Source organism: Coturnix japonica, chromosome 12 (assembly GCF_054131305.1).
Source record: "Coturnix japonica strain WE chromosome 12, WE-NBRP24, whole genome shotgun sequence".
Lineage (NCBI taxonomy): Eukaryota > Metazoa > Chordata > Aves > Galliformes > Phasianidae > Coturnix > Coturnix japonica.
The window spans coordinates 17,497,924-17,521,346 of NC_140674.1; the positions used below are offsets into that span (position 1 = coordinate 17,497,924).

Consider the following 23,423-nt stretch of genomic DNA (forward strand, 5'->3'; position numbering starts at 1 on the left):
AGGGATCCAAGTGTCAAATAGAATAACGAGTGGGAATTTGGGCAGTGAAAACCCCTATGCAGCCAGCTTTGGAGATCTTGGTAAAACAATAAAGGAAAATAATCTGAGATGGCATGAAAGAAACTTGGAGCTGTCTAGGATATTTTGTACGTACAAAAATAGCTGGCCAGCAAGTAATATTTTCCATTCATTAGCAATTGCATTTCATTTTAATTTCAAGATTTTATGCCTGAGCGTCAGAGAAAATTTCATTTGAGAAGCATCAGCACAGGGACCTGGGAAAACAAAATATGTTCCCCTGCCTGCTACAGCTGTTTTTCTTAGCAGTAGAGCTGACCAGAATATTGATTTCATTAGGAAAGGGCTTAAGGTGGAAGGATCTGTATTCAGGTTAAAGTCAGGGATTTCAAGTCCTCAGTTGCATAGGTGATGCCCAGGGCCATGGTTGCCCTCTGGCACTTTGAGGCCTCTCGCTCCCAGGGCTCACCTCCAGTGCAGGAATATGAAATTGCAGATGCTGTGATTCTGGCTTCCCAGTCCTTCCCCATGCCCTGACAGAGTACGATGATTCAGAGCCTGAGTAGCTGTTGTTCTGCAAGGCAGACATTGGTGATTGTGTTGCTCAATGCAGGCACATTCTGCCTGGTTTTGGAGCTGACAAGGCTTGATACTGTGAGCAGGACAGATTTAAAAGTACAGAAGACTGGGGGCTGGGAATTCTACCCAAGGACCTCCAGCTATAGGTATCCCACGTGGTTAGCTTGAAAGTTAGCCAGAATATATCTACATCCGGAGTTATCATGGAAAAATCTGTTGTGCATCTTTGGCAGAACTTGGGCTTCTATTCATATCTTCTGCATTCTGCTCCAGATGTGATTGCTCATCATTTGATCCTGAGATAAAAAATACGCAGTGGTGTACTTTCATCTCCAGCAAGTGCATACCAAAAGTCAAATTCTCTCTCTGGCAAAGCCATGAGAACAGCCTTGAAGCTGCAAGACACGAACTTTGCCTGAAGTGAGGCATAGGTCAGGTCCATGTTCCATGCCACACTGCAGGACTGGTGTCTGACTTCCAGGTATTCTGCCCAGATGTTTGTCTCTTCAGAATCAGGTTTTGCTAGGAGTATCCACGGCTTCAACAAGTACAGGGGGAAAAAAAAGTTAATGTTTCATTATGAGAAACACTACTAATTTTATCTTTACTTTTCTGTGGAAAAACACAGGGATGTGTTTCCAAGTTTGAATCTTTTATGGCACCACCATCAACATGAGGGAGATCTTCTCTTACAAGCAAGCTAGGATTGCCCAAAACATTTGTAATGGCCTAAAATGTGAACACAGAAAGCTTCATACGAACACATGGAAGAACTTCTTTACAATAAGGGTGATGGAGCACTGGAACAGGCTGTGCAGACAGGTGGTAGAGTCTCATTCTATGGAGCTTTCTATTCAAGACCTGTCTGGATGCCTACCTGTGTGATGTATAGCAGGGCACATGCAGGGGGTTGGACTTGATAACCTCTTGCGGTCCCTTCCATTCCCTGCAATCCTGTGATTTCCAAGGCATTGGCTCAAGTACATATCACCTTACAACTTTCATAAGCAGAGAAGTGGCAGATCTTAACAAGGTTTAAATTACATTTACTCTCCATAGAGAGAATGTGTAGCAGAAGAAGGGTTTATTTCTGACTTACAGTGTACATGTCAAACAAATACAATTATCTGAGTCATTATAGCCCACCATCGTCATAATTAGCTGAAGTGAAGCTGTTTTTAGCTTTCATATAGCCTCAATTTGCTGCAAAGCAAATCACCAAAATAAATCAATATTTTACAACCTAGCAAACATTGTAGATTTTTACAAGCAAAAATTAACAACAACAATAAAGCGCAAAAAGCTGCATGCAAAAATTCAAACTCAACACACTGTGCCTCGGCATTTATGAATGCAGCACAACTCCTTGCCTGGTTTCCCTGAGCTCACTGTGACAATTTCCAACACCAGACACTTTCATTTAAGCAAACGGGAAACATGTAAAAGCAAATAAATAATGACACGAAATGAAGCTTTGATTAAGAGTCTGCGAGTAACGATCCTTTTCAACCAGTCAGTGTCTGGGATGTTTAACATGCTTTACATTTGGAATGTATCAAGCAACTTCCGCCGATTAGATTTTTATATTGAGAGAAACACATTTTATTAGAGAGGAAGCTTGTCAGGGCTTGGCGCCAATCAGCTTCAACTGGTTGTGCTGCAGACACATCCAGCACCCTCATCCTGAGGAATGCAAGAGGGAACATGTTTCATATTTTCCTCTTTTCTGTTCTGCTTTACAGATTCATAAGAGGCAAGCGCCAGTTCTCCCTTGGGTCCTATAGAAAAGAGAAAAAAAGCCAAAAAAGCTTTTCTGCGTCATGAGGAATTCATCCTTCTGCAAAACTGAAAATTGATAGTAAGTTCAGATGCATTTGAACAAAAATTATTGCAATGAAGAACATATTAATTAGCTGCATTTCTCAAGTGATTGTAGTATTAAGTGCACTCAACAAGTGGGTAAGTTCAATTAGATTGTGATTTTTGTTGCCAGCAGTATGACAGGGTTTAAAAACACAGCAAAAGCCTGAAACCTGGGGCTGCTATGAATAAAGAGAAAATCTGCAGTTGAATATTTTAGAATGAGTTTTGGGGCAGGGGATATTAATTCCAGTTTCAGAAAGGGATAAAGCTTCCTCATGGTTCACAACATGAGCCAAATATTTTTTTAATGAATACTGGAAAGGCATTTAAACTACAGCTACTTCATTCCATGCTTACCATATGGATTTCACATTTTCTCTATAACATCTGGCTCTGGCTAGTGCCGGAGATTGGTAACTGGGTGAGATGAACACTACCCTAGCCTGTCCCTTCTGTGGAGGAGGAACATTATCATGTTTTCTGCATATTATCCATTGGCATCCTCTGCATAAATAGTGAAGTATTTGCTGTGAGAAACTTCTTAGAATAAGCCTAGGATATTCTTAGGTTTATGCTGAAGTCACATGTGGTATCACTGTAATCACTGTGCTTTTAGCATGTAATTATTTCACAGACTAGCAGGGCGAGCTATATTGGTATGTCTGTGCATACAGCAATAAAAAGCGATACTTCAGAATAAGGCACATCGTTTAATTATCTTATGCACTAAATGCTAATATCCAGAGAAACAGTAGGTGCGTGCTACCTTCTTCAGCCTGAAGTTGGGATGTAACCATATATCAGAAAATGAAAATTCCACACTTAATTACACTTCCTCATTAGAAATGTTTATATTTCATTCTTTTAAAATGTTTTTCAAGTTTCTCTACACTGAAGAGAATAAATAAATATTGTGTTTGGTTTGGAATGAATGAATGAATATAATCTCAAATCTTTGTTTGCATCTCGGTGCAACGTACCATTTTCTCAAATGAAAGCTCAGAGTATTTGCAGAGCAGATGGCAGAAGTGTGTGTGATTACCTCACTGCTTCTTTGTACTGAGCAGAGATGCAGGCGAATTAGGGCCCATCAGCAGGAAGGGTGCTTGTTTTCTTCCCCAACAAACCATCAAAGAATCCCAGAGCATGTCTTAACTATTGAGACTGAAATTTGGGTAAATGTTGTCTGCCTGATTCTAGTAAAGACTTGTGTATCACTTATAGGGAAATTCTTTCAGAAAAGATGCTGGAAAATCGGAACGCTCATGTAGGAGTTAATAGATACCAATCTTGGGCCTTTCATGCACAGGGAAGCTTTACTGAGTAGAAAAAACGCTGTGTTGACAAAAGCCCAGGTACAGATGAAATTATACAAGCAAAAAAAAATCTATTTGCCAATACTTTCTTTGTTTTCTGCTGTGAGATCTGTATGATGTTTTTGCCAATACAGCCATTTTCCACGCCAAATTCCCAGCGCCTGCTAATGCTGTTCTACCTGCAGCCAAACATTCTGAATGCAAACAGGGCTAGAGATGGCTAATTCATTATATTTCATGTCTTGAGGTATGAAAGCTTCGGGTTCCTTCCCATTCCTGTTCTAGGAGTTAAGCTGTACTGCAGGAGTTAGTTCCTGATTCTGCAGTTTTGTGTTGGGTCTGTGATGTTAAGGCACAGCACCGTCTTCTGTCAGGTTGTACAGTCTGAAGCTGAGCGAAGCAACAGCGAGCATGAGGAAAGATGCAGCCAATCATATGCAGAGCTATAGCTGCTGTGAATGCTCAGTGAAGCCAGATTTGGTGTGTGATATCCAGCTCTGTGCTCCTTGTGATCCGAGGCCTGGAGCCCTGCAGAGGGATTTCTGGCACAGGAGGTGACATAAAATGGTGCCGGCAGCCATTCTTTGTGTCTACCGAAGGTTATGGGCAGCTCAGCATTTTCCAGCATTAAATGCCAGATATCTGTTCACTGGAAAAAAAATTAGGCAGTGCTAATTAAAAAGTGATTGCTTAATGCTTCCCAAGACCCTGTTTTGAATTGTGGAGGTATTATCTGGCCTGTAGCAACAGCTCAGTTGTCTGTCACAGTTCATTGACACAGTCGTTTCCAGTGGAAGCACATTGGTTTAGAGAAAACTTTGCCAGAAATGCAATTTGAAGGGAGAGACAGGGAGGTGAAAATAAAGAAGAACTCAGTGGTAATAGCTGCTCTTTTAGGAAGCTGAGCACTGGTACAGGTCTTTAGTGGGACTTGTGTGGAGCAGGGAGGTTTGCCTGCAGCCATGCATTCTGAGCTTATTCCTTCCTACTGGGCACTTTGTGGTTTTAGGATGGTCCGTATTTCTCTCTCCAGCTGGTTTGTTTTGGTTTGGTTGAGTTTGGGTTTGATTTGTGAAATTTATTGGCAAATTCCTGATAGGCTACAAGAGTATTTTGAGTCTTTAGCAACTACTTGTGCAGGAAATGCTGCCTTTGCACAGGGACAGTCTCATTCACGTGCTTTATCAAACATTTGCCTATTCTCCTTCACTTCTGTGCTGTAATGGATAATTTGGCATGATATGCAACAAAATTTGTTATTGTGTTTTGTGTGTGTGTGTCAAGCTGGAAGCTTCTGTTTGACATCCATTTCTGTGCAATTAGCCAAGTGGGGCAGCAAACAGATTTGGTATTTCTGCTCAGTGTAGCATAGAAGGCAAAGGTTATCACCACCATAGGACACAAGGAGGGGCGGGCACTCCTCTGGGCTGCCTCTGGAGCTGTGCTGATGGTGTCTGGTGAAGCAAATCTGCTGCAAATTACAGCATGTGGTTATGGATCAATTTACGCTCCTGCCTGTTGCCAACAACGTGCTGTGCACGAATGGAGCTAACTTGGTAAATATGCTCTCTAGTAACTGAAAATAACCAAGTGCTGTTGAAAGGAATAATTAATCAATGTTTGCAAAGCATTTAGAAACTGAAAACCACGGTATTAGTGCTAAGTGTTCAGGGCTTTAGCTTTCCCATCAGAAGTCTAAGTTTTTCTCTTTGCTAGTCTTTAACCAAACAAAACATTAAGAGCTCAAAGTCTTTTTGTCTAATGTCCCCAGTCAGGTGGTTTTGTACCTGGCTGTTGTTAAAATGCAGTAAGCAGACAAAAAGAAACAATAAATGGGGTGAATCAGCCCATTTCTACTGATACTGGCACAAATGAGTTGAGTTACATTAGCTGGAGATCAACAGCGGGCACTGTAGCACACTTCCTCCACTTGGGCTCAGCCAGCCATAACCAGTAACTGGCTCATTCCCTGCAGCTCCCACCTCTCTGAACCCAGGTGCCAGGGATGGATGCAAAACAGTGTTAGGGCACAGGCTTCCCTGCACAGTGAAGCAGACAAATTGTATGGCTCAGAGCTGCTATCTGAGGCAGCCAGCATGCTAGATGAACAGCCCAGTGATACCCGTGAGCAGAAATCCCATTTATCAGCTGTGCTGTGCAGAGAGGTGGCACTGATGTCCAGCTCCTGGCTTGAGAACTCAGGGGGACAAGGAAGCATCTGTGTCTTTCCTTCCAAAGTGCCTTGGCTCCGACACAAACAAGCCTTCATGCAGCTGGAGTCCCCAGCAGAAGTGTGGTTTTACCTGGGAAACCAAAAGGGCTGTAAGCCACTCAGCAGGGACTGTTTGGGGTGAGGTGAAGGAAGAGGTTATGCACTTAGACGGCCCCAGACAGTCCCCCATGCCTGTATCTCTGTGTGTGCAACTGCTTCCTTCTCTTTTCTAAAGGCTAATCTGTAACTCCAGACGTTTGCAGTCAATATTCTTATCTGCCTAGCAGGGTGTTAATCTGTATTTCAGAAAGGGATGAGTGTAAAGACAGGCTTGTTGAAAACAGGGCACTGTGCAGAAGGCAGTTTAAGGGTAATTGGCTGGAAAAAGCATTGCACTGGTCCTTCAAAGCATCTCTTTTTAGGGTTATTGTATGACTTTCCAACACAAGCTCCCTTTCTCTAGCCAGGAACTTTGTCAGACTAAATTTGATGATGTTGAGCATCTGTTCCATGCTCATGAGTATCCAGCAGCTCACGCTGAGCTTCCAGATTAATGGAAATCTAGATGATGTGCCCACTTCAGCTGTGCAGCGCGTGAGCACTGTGCCCAAGTATACATCACATGTATGCTGGCAGCAGCACCGGGAGGCTGAATCCAGTCTTTGATCCTACAACTGTTACTAAGAATGCTGTTGGTGTAAAAATTACTGATTGTTCTTTAAAAGCTAGTGGAATTTTCAAGACAAACATGAAGGCCCATGTGCATGTTAAGTACTTCCCAAGTGAAACAATAGTTCAGCAGAGGTATGGAAGAATACAGGATTACATATTTAGATTTAGGTATCTCACTGTATTTCTTGGATTTTGCCTTTTTGGATCTGCTCAGTGTCGGTCTGACTTGTCTCTTAGGTGTTTTTTCTCACAGGAGATCAGTGACTTGATCTTCTGCTGGATTGACTGGCAGAGTAAGGAAGGTTACCTGCCTAGCAAATACAGTTATTCAGCCCTTGCTGGTCCTGAATAGAGCTCTGTGGTTCAGAAAGGGTCGCAGTCAGGAAGAAATAAAATAAGCCATCAAAACAGCAGACATGCTGGTTTTCCAGTCTCTGTACCAGCCCAGGGCAGAGTGTGTTCAGCTCACTTCAGCTGTAGTGCTGGAACACAGTGCCAGAAAATCACTTCATGACATTTTTGACAGAGCTAAGTGTTACCAAGATTTTTTAATAGTTATCTTTGTGGTTGGCCATTTTAAATTCATGTTCTGATTATGAGAGGGGCTGGAATCCTCATGTGTCTTCCTTGCTCCTATCTTCACTTGGATTCACCATAGAGAGCTTAGTGCAAAATCCATAAAGAACCAAAATATTTGATAGAGTAATTCAAACATGTAGAATGTTCCTGGCTACATGTAATTGCAGGCAAGTACTGACATTTCTGCTGTTCTGGAAAAATCTAGTTATTTATTACTTTATTGACCCACCTATTCTCTTCAATATTCTCATAATCTCATTTCCTAATATTTCCCGACTATTATTTACCTGATTTGCAGAACATACATATGACAACTGCTTAGATAGATCAAATCAATGACACCACAGTGTTATAAAGAACTAGACGGGGTGTTATAGTGCTGTTTTGGAAGGGCAGAATTTTCCTTTCTTACTGGTAGCACTTCCTCAAGTCAGCAGTGCTACGAGAACTGTACTCCTCCATTCCATAGCCAACACTGATATTCTGAGACAAATACTCAGCATTCTTTGCTGCTCTGAGTATTCTTTCACTCCACAAAGGAATGGTTTTGCTACTTTACATTGGAAGAAATATGTATAAAAATGACCCAAAGTCTGATATATACCTGTTGGTATTGACTATGTCCTTACCCGGTGAGGGCAGTGTCAAGGCACCTATTGATTGTTTCTGAGTAAACATCTTGTTGAAGTGGCACTGTCTGTGAAATGGAATTACATAAATTTTAATGCTTACAATAAAAGTTCATCAAAACAGTACAGAAACTTCTCTACTTAACTGGAGGTTGACTCAGTTTATGAAAAGGAGCCATTTATCTCCATGGATCATGATACAGGTATCCAAATGAACCATCAGTAATAAATACGGTATTTCCTCTCTAGTGATCTGAACAGTGAATAAAGAATTAATTTGCATGTACTTTCAGAAACTGGGAGAAAACACGTTGAGATCCCAAGGGTGCAAGTGGACCTGTTTGTATTTATAAGTAAGTCAACATCAAGCTGATGTGATTAAACAGTTACTCTGTCAGTGACTTGGCCCTGTTCTTTTCTCCATCTGGTAGGCAGGCAGGCAGATTAAATTTATGCTGTGTGTTTATTTTCTTGAAATAAAATGAGTTTTGTTTATATGTCTGGGCAGTACGATGTGGTAACAAACATACCAAATAGATTAACTTACTTAAAAGCAATAAATGAGGATTTAGACCAAAGAAGAAGAGCAGCCTCCCAAGCCACAATATTTAAAAGACATGGAAATACACCATTGTTATTATTATTATTATTTTTAAATGCTCGTATACAGACTTTAAAGAAAATCAGATTTATAGTTTAGCCTCTGAGTTCTGGAACAACCAGTTGTTTCCTGAAAGTGACTTTGTAATGAGTTTTGGGAAATCATTTTAGTATTGACTTGGGTCATAATGGTTGGCTGCAGCTTTTTTGAATAAGATTAATTAAATTACTCTGAACGAGCTCCAAGCCCATGTCCTTCTCCGAGGCCAATTGTGAATATGACCGTAATAAACAACTCCCTACAAAATAGTTCAGAAAGTAAATAATCTCCAGACTTGGAAGTATGTCATTGTGCTCTTGTAAGAATAATGAACTGTATTTGATTCCTTGTTTCAACATACATCACTTTGTTTTGTACCTTGCACTTTCCTCAGTTGTAAGAAGCCAGGATTATTTGTTTGGTTAATTTTTTGTGCAACAACAGGAGATAATTTTGACTATGTCTTAAAGAAAGAACCAGATAAGAAGTAAGTGCATAGGCACAAATAAGGGCTTGCAGTTGTACTTCTGACTTCCACTCTGAATTATAGGACTCCTCTAGTTATTTCTTCATACTTTGGTAAGCTCAAATAAAAAAAAGGCTGCATTATATCAAGCTCTATAAAAACGTATGGAAATGAATGCTCTTAATTTATAGAAATTTTGAAAATCAATGCCAAATTTGCAAAGATTCCATAAACAGAGAAGTGAAAGGACTTATTCAAAGCTGCTTCATGTAAGGAAGGATTTCTATTTCCTTGGTGTTAGTTTCCTTGCTAGGAAGTCTTGCTCTCATTCTTTAGGCCATAAGATCTGGGCAAGGCTGGTTTGATGGACAGATGAGGATGGCTTGAAAAGGCTGTGAATTTTTCTTCTTCCTTGTTCTTAATTGTCCTTAACCCCTGCTGACAAGAGTAATATAGAGACTTGGAGGTCTTAAATAAACAGGAATCTTGCAGGGTACAGGTTAAACTAATGCTAAAAGAGCCAGCAGCAGCAACATTCTGTAATGATTTCCATGATCCCAGTGCTCTCTTGTTCAAGGCAAAAAGATTTGGGTACCAGCTTCTGGAGAGAAGAAGCACTTCTTACACCTTTAAGAATGGGAAACAAAGCAGTCACTTGAGCTCTTAGTTTATCAGCCAGTATCTCACTACATGTAATTTGACTGGTTTTTTAGCAAAGCAAGTAGGATAGCACTTTAGCTGAAAAGTCCTAAATGACTGATGTAGAAGCAGGTAAGCATAAAAGAATACTGGACACAGGACCCCAAACCTCCAGTAGATCAAGAGAAGGAAGTTAAAACTCTTGTAAATACTGGGCCAAATACAGCCATAGCACAGGCTAAGTCAAGTCAACACATACTAAGAATAAAATGAGCTTCAGCCACTGTGCCTTTCTTCCATTCTCTGAAAGGGCAGAGGTTCTGGCAGACAGAACTTAGCAGTTTCAAGAGGACAAGTTTGACAACAATTCACAGTGAGTAGACACGCATTAAAGCAAAAAAAATCTGTTTGCTTTAGGTAAAGAATGGACAGTTTCACTGCTAGTGCTGAGGACAAATTGTATTCAGCAAATAGCCTTGTTTTCTTTGCCTTGTGTCTTGTGCAGAGGCTGTTGCTGTACATGGACTGTGAAGTTTATGGCTATGGGGATTTTAGAACTATAAGCATCTCTGACAACCCAGCTGCATTGTTGTTTTCTCTATTTTAACAGCAGATCTTTTTCAGTAGGTGGTGTGAAAATAATTGTTTTCAGTTATTCTTGGCAACATTTTTTCCCACAGATTCTGACTTAATTAGACTCATTAACAAGACCAAGCAACATATTGTCTGTGGGAAAAGATTTCAGATGAGAGAAGACTGTTATACCATTTTATTCAAATCCTTCTGCCAGGAGAAAGAAACTTGACCAAAACAGGGAGGCTTCCAAGAAGTGGCTGCATTGCTATTAAAGCTCTTTTTGGAGAGAATGAGGTTTATTTTTGCCAAAAAAATGTAATTGTTTTTGTTAAAAATATCCGCTTTGCTTTCTAAAACGCATTTTGTCCACAAATATTCCTCTTGGTAGGTCTACTCACAGTGATCTCACTAGAAAAGACAGATGCTTCAAGATAATTCTTCAGATGTATTTTTCTGGGCTATTGGGGATCCATACGTATGTAGAGACAGAGCACCAGGCAGTATCCTTTCCTCAGCGCCTGTGCCTGCTATGGGAGACCACCCAGCTCTGTCACAGTGGGGAGAAAACAGAAAAGCAAAAGAAACAGAGGAGCGGAAAAAAGATGGATGTAGAAAAGTAATGCTCGGGAGAGGGATTTCTAATTCTGTGATTAAGAACATTATATGGAATTCAGCACCTAAATCTCTCTATTGTGTTTCAGATGCATGGGAAAGGATGGCTGGAGAGAACTGGGTGGAGTTCAGCATTGTAGGAGGTAGTATCTTACATAATTCTTATGTCTTGTCCTCAGCAGTAATGAGAGTGGCTTTGTAGGCTGAATCTTGAAAAAGAAAGAAACAACAGGCTTTGTTTGATTGCTATGGCAAGTGTAAAACCTTGTGAATAATGTAGATAATTTGTGGACACTTCAAGTAAAGAATAATATATGATGTTCCACTCGTTAGCTTCCTTATTGCTCTATACAAGTTCCATGGCATTTTTTTTCAGCAGCAAACATTTGTAAAGATCTATGTCCTGAGAAAGAACTGGATTACAGTTTTTATCTTGCATTTGTTGTGCTTTAAGTGCCTTTCTAAGTACCTTCTAAGCAAAATAAAGAGATTATAATCTTCATTCTTCTAGGGCTGAGCCTAAGCAGAGATCTGTCCTCCGTTGCATCTTTAGATGCTTAATGCAGTACAGCATAAATACATCCACATACTCTCAGTATCTCAAAAGTGTTACTGATCCTAAGAAACGTTTTGCTGGCTTTACTTCAGCATGATTATATTCCTCATTTTCACTGTAGGTGATGGGTTGCAGGGTATGCTTTAATCTTGCATGTGATCACAGAATAATCTAAAAGGGTGTCAAGAATAAAGTTAATCTTATCATTTTATACTGAGAAAGGACTTGCTTTACTCTGAATAACCTTGACTAATGTCTGTTTAACCTTGTGTTTACCTCAAATTTAAGAAACTGTGTTCAGTATGTATTTTCTTGGTGAGCAGTGAGGATGTCACATCTTGAAGCACTGATACCTCTGCTTCTTCCTCTCATCTGCTGGAAGGAGGGGCCTGCTTCATCTCCCCTGCTGGCTCACTTTGGAAGTGCTGGAGGTCATGGGAGGTGGAAGGGCCAAAACCTTTTCCCTCAGCTCTGCTTGTTCCTGTCTGTAAATATACAAAAGTTGATTATGGATTGGGTCCTTCTCTGGTCTGGACACTTGGTGGCTGCCCCATCACTGCCACGTGCCCTTCCTGCACAGGGGAGCCCTCCAGCCCTTCAGTCACAATATTTTGTCTGTCCCTTTATTCAATAACCAAAGAAAGCTAAGTTAAATTTCTTGGATACTTTCAGAATTGAAAATGTTTGTGTGAATTTTCAAATTCAGACTTTATGAAAATCAGTGCTGTTTCCTTTCTGTTGATAGCAGTGAAAAGTTGAGGACAGGAGCAACATTTTTCTATGGGCGGTAACTGTTCGTGCCTGTCCAATTCTTTGGATGTATCACATACTAAATTGCTGTTAATATATAGGCAGGTGAAATTTCTGCTTCTGTCCACTTTTTCGCATGTCATCTCACTGAATTCTGACCAGCTTTTTAATTTATCAGAACCATTCTGAATCTTAATTCTGGCTTCATGAATGCTGCTACACTTCATAGTTCAACGTGCACTGCAATTCATGCATGAGTACAGTCTTACATGGTTTAAGTTAATGAAAGAACTGACAGACCTCTGTCAGAAAGACCATCCTACCTTTAGAGCTGAGTCTTCAGTTTCTTAGGGAAGTGTATTTGCAGCCACCTTGGTAATAGTGTTGATTAGTGCCAGTACATATTTCCTCAGCTTGCTTGTATGATTTCTATGCAGCTCTACCAGGGCAAACGTAGATGCCCCCTTCTGCTTCACTTATTCACTAGGCAATTATTCTGCCAAGAACGTATCAAATTGTTTAACTTTTCCTCCAGGTGCTCAAGAGAAAAGCACGTTAACAAAATCAGACTGTATTTTATTTCCAAAGTTTTCTATCTAATTTCTGTGCCATGGCTGCAGCCAAGGCTTGAGGATTTTACTGTTGTGCCAGTGTGATTGTAGATATGAACAAGACAATTTTTCAAAGCAGGTATAATCAGCCACAGAACAGGTTTAAGGCAGACTTCATTCAAGCTGGTTTTCTGAGAATTAATTTATATTTTGTACATTTGAATGTCTTGCTTGAAAAGGTATTTTTATTATGGTTTTTAATATAGTAATTTGATGCGATCATAAGGATTCACTTTGGAAGGAATTATTTTCACATATAGGTGAGGTATCATTCTACAAGCCTAAAATTTCTCCTTCATAACTTTTCATGCAGGAGAGCTAAAAATAATGTGAATTCACACAGCAACGAGGTCTTTGGGTCTCTTCACTCTCTGCCTCATGACTGCTAATAAAAAATTTTCAGTGGAAAATCTATGAAGAAGGGAGAAGAGCATGGGCCTGTTTAAGAAGTAAGAATTTCATTGCGAAACAAATTCTGGATTCCATTCACCCTCTTGAAGCGCCTTTTGTCCTTTCCATGTTAATTTATATTCCACTCTGTCCTAGATACTATATAGTTCTTACCCTAAAACGGCTTTCAAAAATACAGAACATTGTTTGGGGGAAGATTTTTATTCTTCTTTTCTGCTGAATGTACAATGAGTAACTTGAATAACCCCTTAAGGAAATGCATTTAAAGGGAACTGTTTTTAGGGTGGGGAGGACAAGCACTGGAGCAGCTGCTGAGTCATCTCCTCCTACCAGGAAGGCATCTTCAGTAACCCAGAAAGCATGTCAAAGTCAAACCAATGCTTCATTGGCATAGCACATCTATCTGGGATATCATCAGATGGCTTCCTGACAAATCTTTGGGGGGAAGACAAGGTAATTAAGGAACTGATTGTGGAATGTGAGCTGTTAACTTGTGTACTGAGCTCAGTGGAGCAGGAAACTTGTGAATGTCACCGTCAAACCAGATATTTATTGGTTTGAACTGACACACTCTTAACTTCTCCATAAGTAGTGAGAAAATATTCCCCATCACTTGAGACATTTTAAACTGCAGCAAATTGAACACAGCCAGAAAGAAATGTTCTCTTGCGCTGATTGCTCTTATGGCAGCTAGGGGAGTGATGAGATGATGTGCTTTGTTTCGTCTTCCTTCCCTCTTCCTTTCAGCTTTTGTCCTGCACTTTCCTGCCACTACCTCCAAGCTGCTGTTATTTTTTTCTACAATTAAATTTGTTTCCTTAGCACTGTAGGGAAAGTGGGTAACTTTTATATAATATCATGTACATGGAGAATAGGATAACATAGTGGCCAGAGTACAAAACATTCTGAACATTTTTAAAAGCAAATATTGACTTTTTCTTCCTCCTTGCTTACCAGCTACAGAGTATACTGTGAGAGAAACCAATCAGAGATTCATTCCCAAACTGTCCAGATGAAAAAGTCTCATAGGCTACTTAGCTTATTGCCATAACTCCCTGGAATTGCTCCGTACCATATATTTAAGTACTATATTCAGGCTAATTTGCTATAACTTTTCACCAGAAAGCTATCCTATACCATGATAAATCTTCCCACCAATCCTGTCCTTGAAAACTCATTCCACGTTTTCATTTGTTCACTTTCATTCAGAGACAGAGATGCTGCCTGAAATATTCAGAAGTTGAGGACCTCAAGCAGGCACCAGGGAATGCTGTCCAGACTTTCCCTTTCTGTTCCTTTGTTCTGTGGAGGATCTGGAACTGTAATAAGAACTCCAGACAGGCAAGCAAAACCGATCTGTATGACAGGACTATCTCCCGCTTTCATATCCTGGAGATAAAGACAGACTTTCTTACCTCTAACTTAGGAAAGGATTTTTTAAGAAGCATGAAAGGAGAAATGTCTTGGAACACTGCTGGTTCTACCATAGTGAATTAAAGAAAAGCCTTCATAGAATGCACAGAAGAAACAGAATTTAACAGAAATAATCATTTCACAGGTATGGTCCATTCAGGTGAGTAGGTTTGTTCAAAAGGACCCTGAAATAATTCAGCACAGAACCCAGCAGTCTCGTTTACCCCATCTCCCTCTTAGATGTGCCTGCAAAGTGTCATTACACAGGGCACAATGACTTTATGAACTGTGAATATGTTCATATCTTGATTCTGCAAATGCTCAGCCACTTGTATGACCTTGTCCATAACACATCACTTGGCCCGTTAAAAATAATGGGAAGTTTTCTGTCATTTACAAAGGAGCAGATGCAGATGTAAGATAAAATGAAATTCAGATTCAAAGTTATTAAGAATAGAAGGTTGAAAGTTCTAGGTTGGAAGCTGTTTTGGAACAACTTATTTCAGTTTGGCTTTAGCTCTGGATTGAAATTACAATTCTTTGCCTTTCTTGTCTAGATATTTGAGATAGCTTTAATGTGGTTTGTCAGATAATTTTCAAATAATGCTGCCTCGATACAGGAACTGAGTTCCTGCCCTTACAACTTTTAGTCAGAACCCTTGTAAATGTCACTAAAAATGTTACAAAGCACTGCTGTTTCCATAAGTGATTATGAAGTTGCGCTGAATTGAAAAAACAGCACTTTTTCAGCTGCGTGCATTATCAGTTTTGAGCTCTGCAAAGTAAATTCTTGGTTATCTCTCCTTATTCCACACAAGCATGGTATTAACAGCCTGGAGCAATCTCTGTGTGCCTTTTCAATCAGAAAAATGTCCTGATTTGTATACTTACTTATGGAGCATAGGCCAAGCTGAAGTGCAAATTTGTTTCCTAAGGAAAAGAGATTTAATGTAAAAGGTGATCTGCAAAAGTTTTGGTTTTAGTTACCTTGGATAAGCACCAAGAAATGTAGCTGCTTATTCAAGCAGGTCTTAACTGAGAGCTGCAAAGTCAAGGATGTCAGGGGCGTAAGCAGACAATATTCTGTTCTCAGACTGCTTTCCTTAAGGTCAGGGTGTATACTAGGATTACAGTAGGATTACCACGATAACCATCGAGCCCACACTACCAGAACCCCACTTTACAGTGCCCAGCTCAGAGCCCTCACTTCCTGTTCCCCAGTAGTTCTGCACCTCCTACATTGAAATTCACCTTGCAGTCCTCCCTTTCTGATACCACAATCCCTCCAAGTTAAAAAACCTCAGTTCCTCCTGCACTTCAGCTGCTCGCTTCACTGCTTGTCTAGAAAAACAACACAAAAACACATGAAAATGTTAAGAAATATACTTACTGCTTTGTTTGAGATCATGGCATTCCCAATCTTAACTAGGGTAATTCCTGAGCCTTGAAATGACTGCAAAAAATACAGAGAGGACACAGTGAGTAAACAGTCATCAGCTACTTGTTCAGAGTAGAGAGAGCTGCCCATAAAGTATTCTGTGCTGAGAATACTTTCAAAGATGAAAAAGAGGCCCACAGAAAAACAGCTACTATCTGAAGTAATCTTCAGCCCAGGGATGTGTCTGTGAAATAACTTGTGGAGACCTTTGGTAATTCAGCACCATAGCCTCTGGTCACAGAGGTACTAGATCAGAAAGGAGATGTTCATAAGCCCTTTTGAAGTTATGTTCTTCCATCACAGCAGGGCACTACAATGCATGGTATATGGCAAACAAAGGATGGATTAGTATGTGATGACCTAATGATTACCAGAAGAAAAGAGAGAAAAAAAGAACACAACACTGCACCATCTCTCTGTAAGTTTCATTTATCCATGAAGTAACAATTGCTTCCATATTTGCATTTCCATTATACAGAATAGCCTACCTTCTGACATACCAGCATAATGGTACTGTTTTATTTATTTAGGCTGGGTGGTTTGCTTTTCACATTATGACCAGCTGGTAGAAAAATAGGATTCAATAATGTGAACATTTCACAGTAAATAAATTGCATTAATACAACAATATAAAAGCTGTGCTCAGCAGTTTTGGTAGGTCTGCTCTAGAACAATCTTTCCTAACAGTCACTTTGAGAGCTATGAAATTACATTTTTTTTAATACAAAATATTAGAAGAAGATTTCTGTAGGATTTCCTTTTCTGTAGTTTGCTGATTGCTTCCATAGCAAACGCTTTGCTCCCACATCCTAAGCAGAACCTATACATGGAATGTATTCTAAATCTCCATTCAGCACTGTCACCTTTGATACTGATGCACTGTTTACAGAGGAGATAGATAAATATTTGACAATAAATGAGACACTCGGTGTCATGACTTTGTGCCTTATGTTGTGTGATATAAATTGGCTCTGATTTTGTTCTAATAGAGTCAATGCTGTGTCCTGTGGCAAGGGAGACCTTCCACAATACAGTCTTTGACTTTGTACCTACTTTCTCTGTCTCTTGTGGTGTCTTCATGGAGTACTTTGGATGTATGGCCCAGCACAGTGCTGCCAGTCACTTCTTGTATTTTGCTGACAATCATCTGTGCAGAACTCATGCTGTTTAGTAATGATCCATCAGAGAGGGACAGTGCATTATTTTGCTGGCACAGAAACTTGTTTGGCCACCATAAGACGATATTTTATATATTGCTTAAAGAATCATTTTAGCGTTCTGTTTGAGCCTGATAGAAACACTGGACTCTTTTGGTATGAATGGAATATTGTTGTTGAGGGAAAGAACACAGTGAGGTTACATCCTTTTGAGTTTGAAGAGAAACAAAACAAAAAAGGAAAAACACTTGCCAGCTTTTAATGCTCCCAGTTGTCCTCTTTCTCCTCAATTCCTTTACAACAACTGCAATCTAATTTTTCTGATCCAGCACAGAAGGAAAAGAAGAGCAGAGAAAAGAATATGGTTGTTTTCCTTCAGAAATTACTCGACTATTTTGTAAAGGTACCTTACAAACACGCATTAACAAGAAAAAATAAAAGTGATCACATCTTTAATTCTTTGTATCTGCCAGTACTGCAGTTTAGCACTTGCTATTCTTCTTTCTGAACACGTCTCACCAGTGTTACTGCAACCTGTGGGTCTGTGAGTAGTAAAATTACACAAGGAGGTGAGGTGAGATTTTAAGCCTTTATGGTCTTTGATAGGAAATACCATCTACATATATGTACATATACGTGTTTTCCCATTTGTCACTACTTTAGTGTCAGTGTTTTAGCTATAATGGATATGCCCTGTCCCAAAAGAAGGTATAGGTGTTAATATCTCATGTATAAGTATGTATTGCAGTATTTCATTTTAGGGTTTGTGCTGAAGTCTTTTTTCTAAGTAATACTTGACACAATGTAACCAAAAAAATACTGTTTCAGTCAAACTACCTATTTCTCCTTTTTTAAGAAGACATTTCTTCATGCTTACATAAGCACATGAAGCACAGAGCACAAAACCATAGCCAAAATCCATATTGAAAGTGATGCAAGGCGTTTTTCAATTTTATCCCTCAATAAAAATAATGTGCATACTTACTTACTTTCTAAATGCACTCTTTTCTGCAGTGCACAGACACTGACAAGCTCCCATTGTTCTTTCTTTACAGATACGATTTACACAAGTTAGATCCAGAGCAAAATAAATAAATAAAAACACTGTTGCTATCTTTGTATTTATCATTTACAAGACAACTGCAGCCTACATTCTATCTTGATTATAATTAATAAGAAATGGTAGGAATTATAACAAACAAAAATTTTCTTGCACATTATGCATGAGATTTGAATTGATTTCATTCTAATCCTCTATGACATCCACACAATAGTCAGAAAGCTTGAAGCAATTAAGTATAATAGAGATCTAAATATGTTACTTTCTCAGCCACTGCTAAATTATAACCTTAAAACTGATGGGATTTCACCAGTGTCGGAATCTGTTGTTCGTGAAGGAATCGGGGAATGTATGTATCCAGTTTTAATTATACATGAGCTGTTAGTCTATTTTTATGCATATCTGTTGCCTCTTCTGCATAAGGGCAAAATGCAGAATTTCCTCACAAAACAGACTCTAAAGACCAGTTATGCCAAAGCAGAAGGGCGTGCTTGACTAAACCCTTCATCCAGGACCAGAGCTCCCCAGCTTGGCTTGGCTCTCCTTCCATTAAAACTGTTGGAAGTATGATAAGCATCCTCAGGTGAGGACCTGGCCTGTAGTTTCTGAGCAAGAACTTCCTCCAACACAGTAAAACTTCAAAGCATTCACTTTGAAAGTCTGAGGCCTTCTGCAACAAACACTTTTTTCCCCCATCACACCATCCTCATGCCTAACGACTCTTCTTCTGACAGTAAACTAAATATTGAACACCCCTTCAAGGAATTTGCCTTTTCACTTCTGAGCTTTTGAAAGAAAGTGATAAAATGTCTAATTATTTGAATAATCAAGGGAATGAATATTTGATCACTGACATCAAAGATGCAGACAAAATTCCAGAGCTGAGGTATGTGTTTAATATTGCATTACTCATAACACAAAAATTTATAATTTCCTTGAAAATGTGTTTGTTAAAGGTGCTTTTCCTCTACCTCTTGGAACTGTGGAATTGAGAAACATGGGGAATTTAGCCATATATATTTAATCACCCCCAAATTCTAACCGTGCCACTTGACAAGCTGTTCTATTCAAGAAATCAGTGAATAATTAGGGAAAATAACCCGAAATTTGGACACAGTTTAGTAATGGACTGAAGCCCAACTAGGCGTGGAGGCTAATATTAATTGCTAAACAGGCATGGAGGATCGTCCTTTGTGAATGGATTTGAGTGAGAAATTATCATTTTCCCAACCTGGGAGTTGCTGTTTGTCTTTCTCTCCCTGACAACTAGAAGATGTGCCAGTTTAGTCCTAATCCCTCATTCCTGTCTCATTCCTCAGGGCCTGGCATCACATCTAGCTCTGATTGTGAACAAATACTTCATGACTTTGATGTGACCTAATACTCAAACTAGCACTAGGTGAAAAAGAGCAGTTTTTTCATGAGTTTCAAACACACCTTAAGCAGCTCTGGGACCTTCCATCAAGATAACTTTATAAACCTTGTGCATTTACCTACCTTGACAGTTGTTCAGATGCCATGCTATTATTTTGATTTTAGATTATTTAAATTAATGACTGCGTTCCCACAAGATACAGGTGATTGCAAAGGCAGAAAGGTCACCTAATGAAGCCTGAACGGACCCAGGGATATGGGCTTGACTCCATTCCCTGCAGTAAAACTTCAGTATAGAAGATGAAACCTGAGATTCACCCACCTCCAAGCACAGACCTGTTTCAGGACAAAGTTTGACATGCAGGCCCCTCTACTCTAGCAGAACAGTACACGACAAATGTATCACTGCACAGTGACATTCAAGCAGCACACCACAAAGTCAGAGCCTGGTTCATAATTCACCCTATTATCTGTTTAATCCATTCCTTATTCCTTATTCATTTTACTACATGTATTTCCTTCTGATTATATATCTTGTCATGCTACTCCAACTAACTTTTAGGCTATAATTTAATCTCCACTACGGAATCACTGGGTATGACCAAGTTTTACTTATTAGCAAAAACATTATGTATTTTTTAGTGGTCCATTTGGAATTTTTCCAATCTGAATATTCTCACTGTGGTGTCTCAGGTATCTGCATCACCTCCAGTACTCTAAAGGACTGCAGACAGTTAGTTAACCTAGCTGCCAATTAAAAGACTGAAATATTGTAGGTTTTGCATCTCTGTGATTATATCTGTAGCAAATAAATAAATGATCCAAGTGCAAGGACAAAGAGATTTAAAGGAAGATTATTTACTCAAAGAGCTCTCCAGTTTCCTGATGGTAGTATTAACTGGGAAAAAAAAAACAACACAACTTACATCTGAGGAACTTTAGGTGAAACTGCAGATAGCCACAGGGGAGAGAAAAAGCTTCTTTAAAAACCAGTAACACCACTATTATTGCAATTCTGGCTGTGAAGAAATAATTGCAAATTGTTCTTGTGCCTGGACCTCTGCTTGCAGATCACAGACTGACTATAATAAGAAATTATCCCTTAAAAAGAAGGAGCCCCAGAGGAGTAGCAAAAAATAGCATAAAATAGGCCACAAAAATTCTAACCACAGAATTTGAAGCACTAACATACAAAAAAAGAAAGAAATTCAAGATCACTCAGATATAAGCTGGCCAAAACCTGAAGCAGGGAAAGCAGCCAGCAGACATTTGAAAGATGTGTTTGCATAGGAAATTTTTAGGGCTGAAGTACACAGAAAAGAACTATTAAGGTGTGGGTAAGTAGGACTGATAAAATCAAAGGAAAATAAAAGAAAATGATTTGACAGCAAATGCGTGCTGTGTGGTTGCTGTGCTGTATTTTCCCATGGGAAACAGTCAAATGTGTTTCAATGGAAGCATTAAAAACAATGCAGGCTGGACAGAAGCACAGAGGCAGAGGGAGTGCAGAAAACACTCATCTGTGTGACAGGAAGCATTTAACCCATGTTGGTAAAAGGATGTTCATGTTATTTAGCTAACAGTACTGCAGATGGAATTACAGTATGGATTAATTACAGGTACACTTGTATGTGTGATGCAACGTTTGGTCTAACACTGGTCAACTAAGGGGAAGAATAAGACCTAAGCCCTAATTGAGAAGTGGCGTCCTGGCATGGAGGTCTCAGGAACCTCTGATCTGAACCTCTAGCTGGGTGTCCGTTTGCGATCCTCTTTACCTCTGAGCTTGGAAAATTGGATGTGGAACAGAATCTCCTGCTGTTTTGATTATCTCATAATGAAATGGGAAGCAGATCCTGCTTAACATCATAAACAATATTTTGTGACCTACAAATTTACCTGATATTTACGCACTATTGCTTCCAGGACTGATTCCAGGTGACCTCGGCAATCTTTCTTTCTGTTGAGAGTATAAGTAATGTTTCTGCTTAGTTGCCATTTTGCTTAAGACCTTCATTTTTGCAAAAAACAACTGGGCAGTTTCGTGTTGCACCATTCCCACATGGATGGAGAAATGCATGAATTTTTCTTAACACGACTTGACAGTGAATTTATTTCATTGTGTTGGTTTTGACCTGAGTAACTATTTTTATTTCCTGTCCAGCTGAGTTACTACTTGATTTGCTGAAAGCAAAAGAACCGGAGCTGTGAGATTAAGATTTAAAAAACAAACAAAAACATGCTTTTGGAGAAGCTGTTTGGCTCAAATAAATGCACTACTTTGGTCTATCAGAGCCACATCTCCTGTATCTCTCAGCTATGCTGTATTGGAAGTCAAGACAGTCATTGCTAAATGCTGTTTCTTTGAAAGTACAAATATTTCATAAGTACCCAAGTATTTTAAATGGAATTTCTAATACTCTGTATCCGAGTTAATGAAAAACTTCTTAAAAGTTTTGTTTTCTTTTTTTTTTTTTCTTACCTCTAAGCTTTTCCTTTCCTTCAGCAGTTTGTTAAAATGATATAGTAGTTCCTCAGAGCTTGACTGACTTCCGTGGGTTCCTGGCAATGGAATCACTTGAGCTTCTAGACTTGTAATTTAGAGCATGAGAAGAGCCACATCAGGGCTGGTCAACACCATTAGCCACTCTCCAGTAGTGACAAATAGTGTATCCCTGGGGGAGAATGAAAGAATGAGATGTGGAGACTGAGGCAGAGATGATATTTTCAAAGTCCACGATGGAGCATTTTTTCCTCCTACCAGTTCAGCTCCTGGCCTTTTTACTTCAAAGGCATTTCTAGCTCATATCTATGAATTTGATTAGCTGTCTAACTGATGAGTTTACTTAAACCTATAATTTAATTGGATGTCAGAGAATTATCTGCTGATTGTTTTGGATCATTTTTGTCCCCTATTTTTTGTGGCATAAGAAATAAAGAACAATTTTTCTCTATTAAAGCCTTCATTTATGATTGCACACACCTCTGCCTTAGCAACTTCAGGTATCTCTTTTCCAGTACATTGTTCTGTTTCTTTCTCAGTGAGGAAGTTATCGAGAGTGTTTGCTCATCCTTCTCCCGACTTGTGTTCTTTTGTGTCCCAAGACAAATACAGATCTAAAGAAGCAGTACCCAGGGATCCCTTAGGTACTTTGAAATGCAGTGATTTTCTTAGTAGCGCCGTGTAAAAATGACATATGTGAAATACAATGAAATGTGCAGGAAGCTTCCAGTGCTGAAGATTAAGTAAATATGATTTTACTCTATATACAAAATCTACTGATGAGGAAGTTAAGTTCTCATCACCAGCAGTTACAGTAACTAACTTGTCTGATTTTCTCATGCTGGGGATAATTCTGCCTTGGAGATTTTACTTGTTGGTATTTTTTTTCTTTCCTATGGCAGATGTTTAAGCTGACAGTTCCTCATATAATGAGTGAAAACAGATTTCAGTTACCCTTGATGGAAACTCCATAACATCATCAGAAGTGGAAAAGACCACAAGACCTTTGTCTTACCTTTCAGACAGGGATCTGGCAGCATTATATATGATAATGTAAGAATAATTGCTTATTACATTTCTGCTGTAACATACAAACATTGTGTAGTACAGCATTAATGTCTGACAACCCAGCTGTCATCTTTCAAAAAATACTTGCTGTCTAACTACTGTAGCTGTAACTGCTTCAGCTTCAAACCAAAGGAAGAGATACTGCTCCAGGGCATTCTGACAGGGTGTTATCTTTTGAATAGACAGATGTTTGCGCTGGAGCTGTCGGATGGTTTTAAGGCTCACGCATGTTTCAGTAAATAAGTGCTAAATCACTTGCCAGGTCCTGAGTTAAAGTCCAG

General features: G+C 39.4%; 2 long non-coding RNA genes across 15 annotated transcripts in view; one reads left to right on the forward strand and one right to left on the reverse strand.

Annotated features, from left to right (window-relative positions):
• The window catches only part of LOC107318268 (uncharacterized), a 150,621-nt gene that overhangs the window by 102,057 nt on the left and 25,141 nt on the right, over positions 1 to 23,423 (forward strand). For 2 of the 14 annotated variants that reach the window (XR_014933330.1, XR_014933332.1), the window contains 4 exons: positions 2,340 to 2,455; positions 13,032 to 13,167; positions 14,339 to 14,687; positions 16,284 to 18,250. This is a non-coding gene — a long non-coding RNA (uncharacterized LOC107318268). Of the gene's footprint in view, positions 1 to 2,339; positions 2,456 to 8,161; positions 8,222 to 10,890; positions 11,567 to 13,031; positions 13,168 to 14,338; positions 15,763 to 16,283; positions 18,251 to 23,423 lie in introns of those variants that run through there. The other 12 variants (XR_014933333.1, XR_014933336.1, XR_014933341.1 and 9 more) reach the window with 9 other exon arrangements.
• LOC107318266 (uncharacterized) lies at positions 6,225 to 22,164 on the reverse strand. The gene is made up of 4 exons (XR_014933346.1): positions 22,054 to 22,164; positions 15,933 to 15,995; positions 11,634 to 11,842; positions 6,225 to 7,936 (listed from the first exon to the last, which is right to left on the reverse strand). It is a non-coding gene; the product is annotated as an uncharacterized LOC107318266 (long non-coding RNA).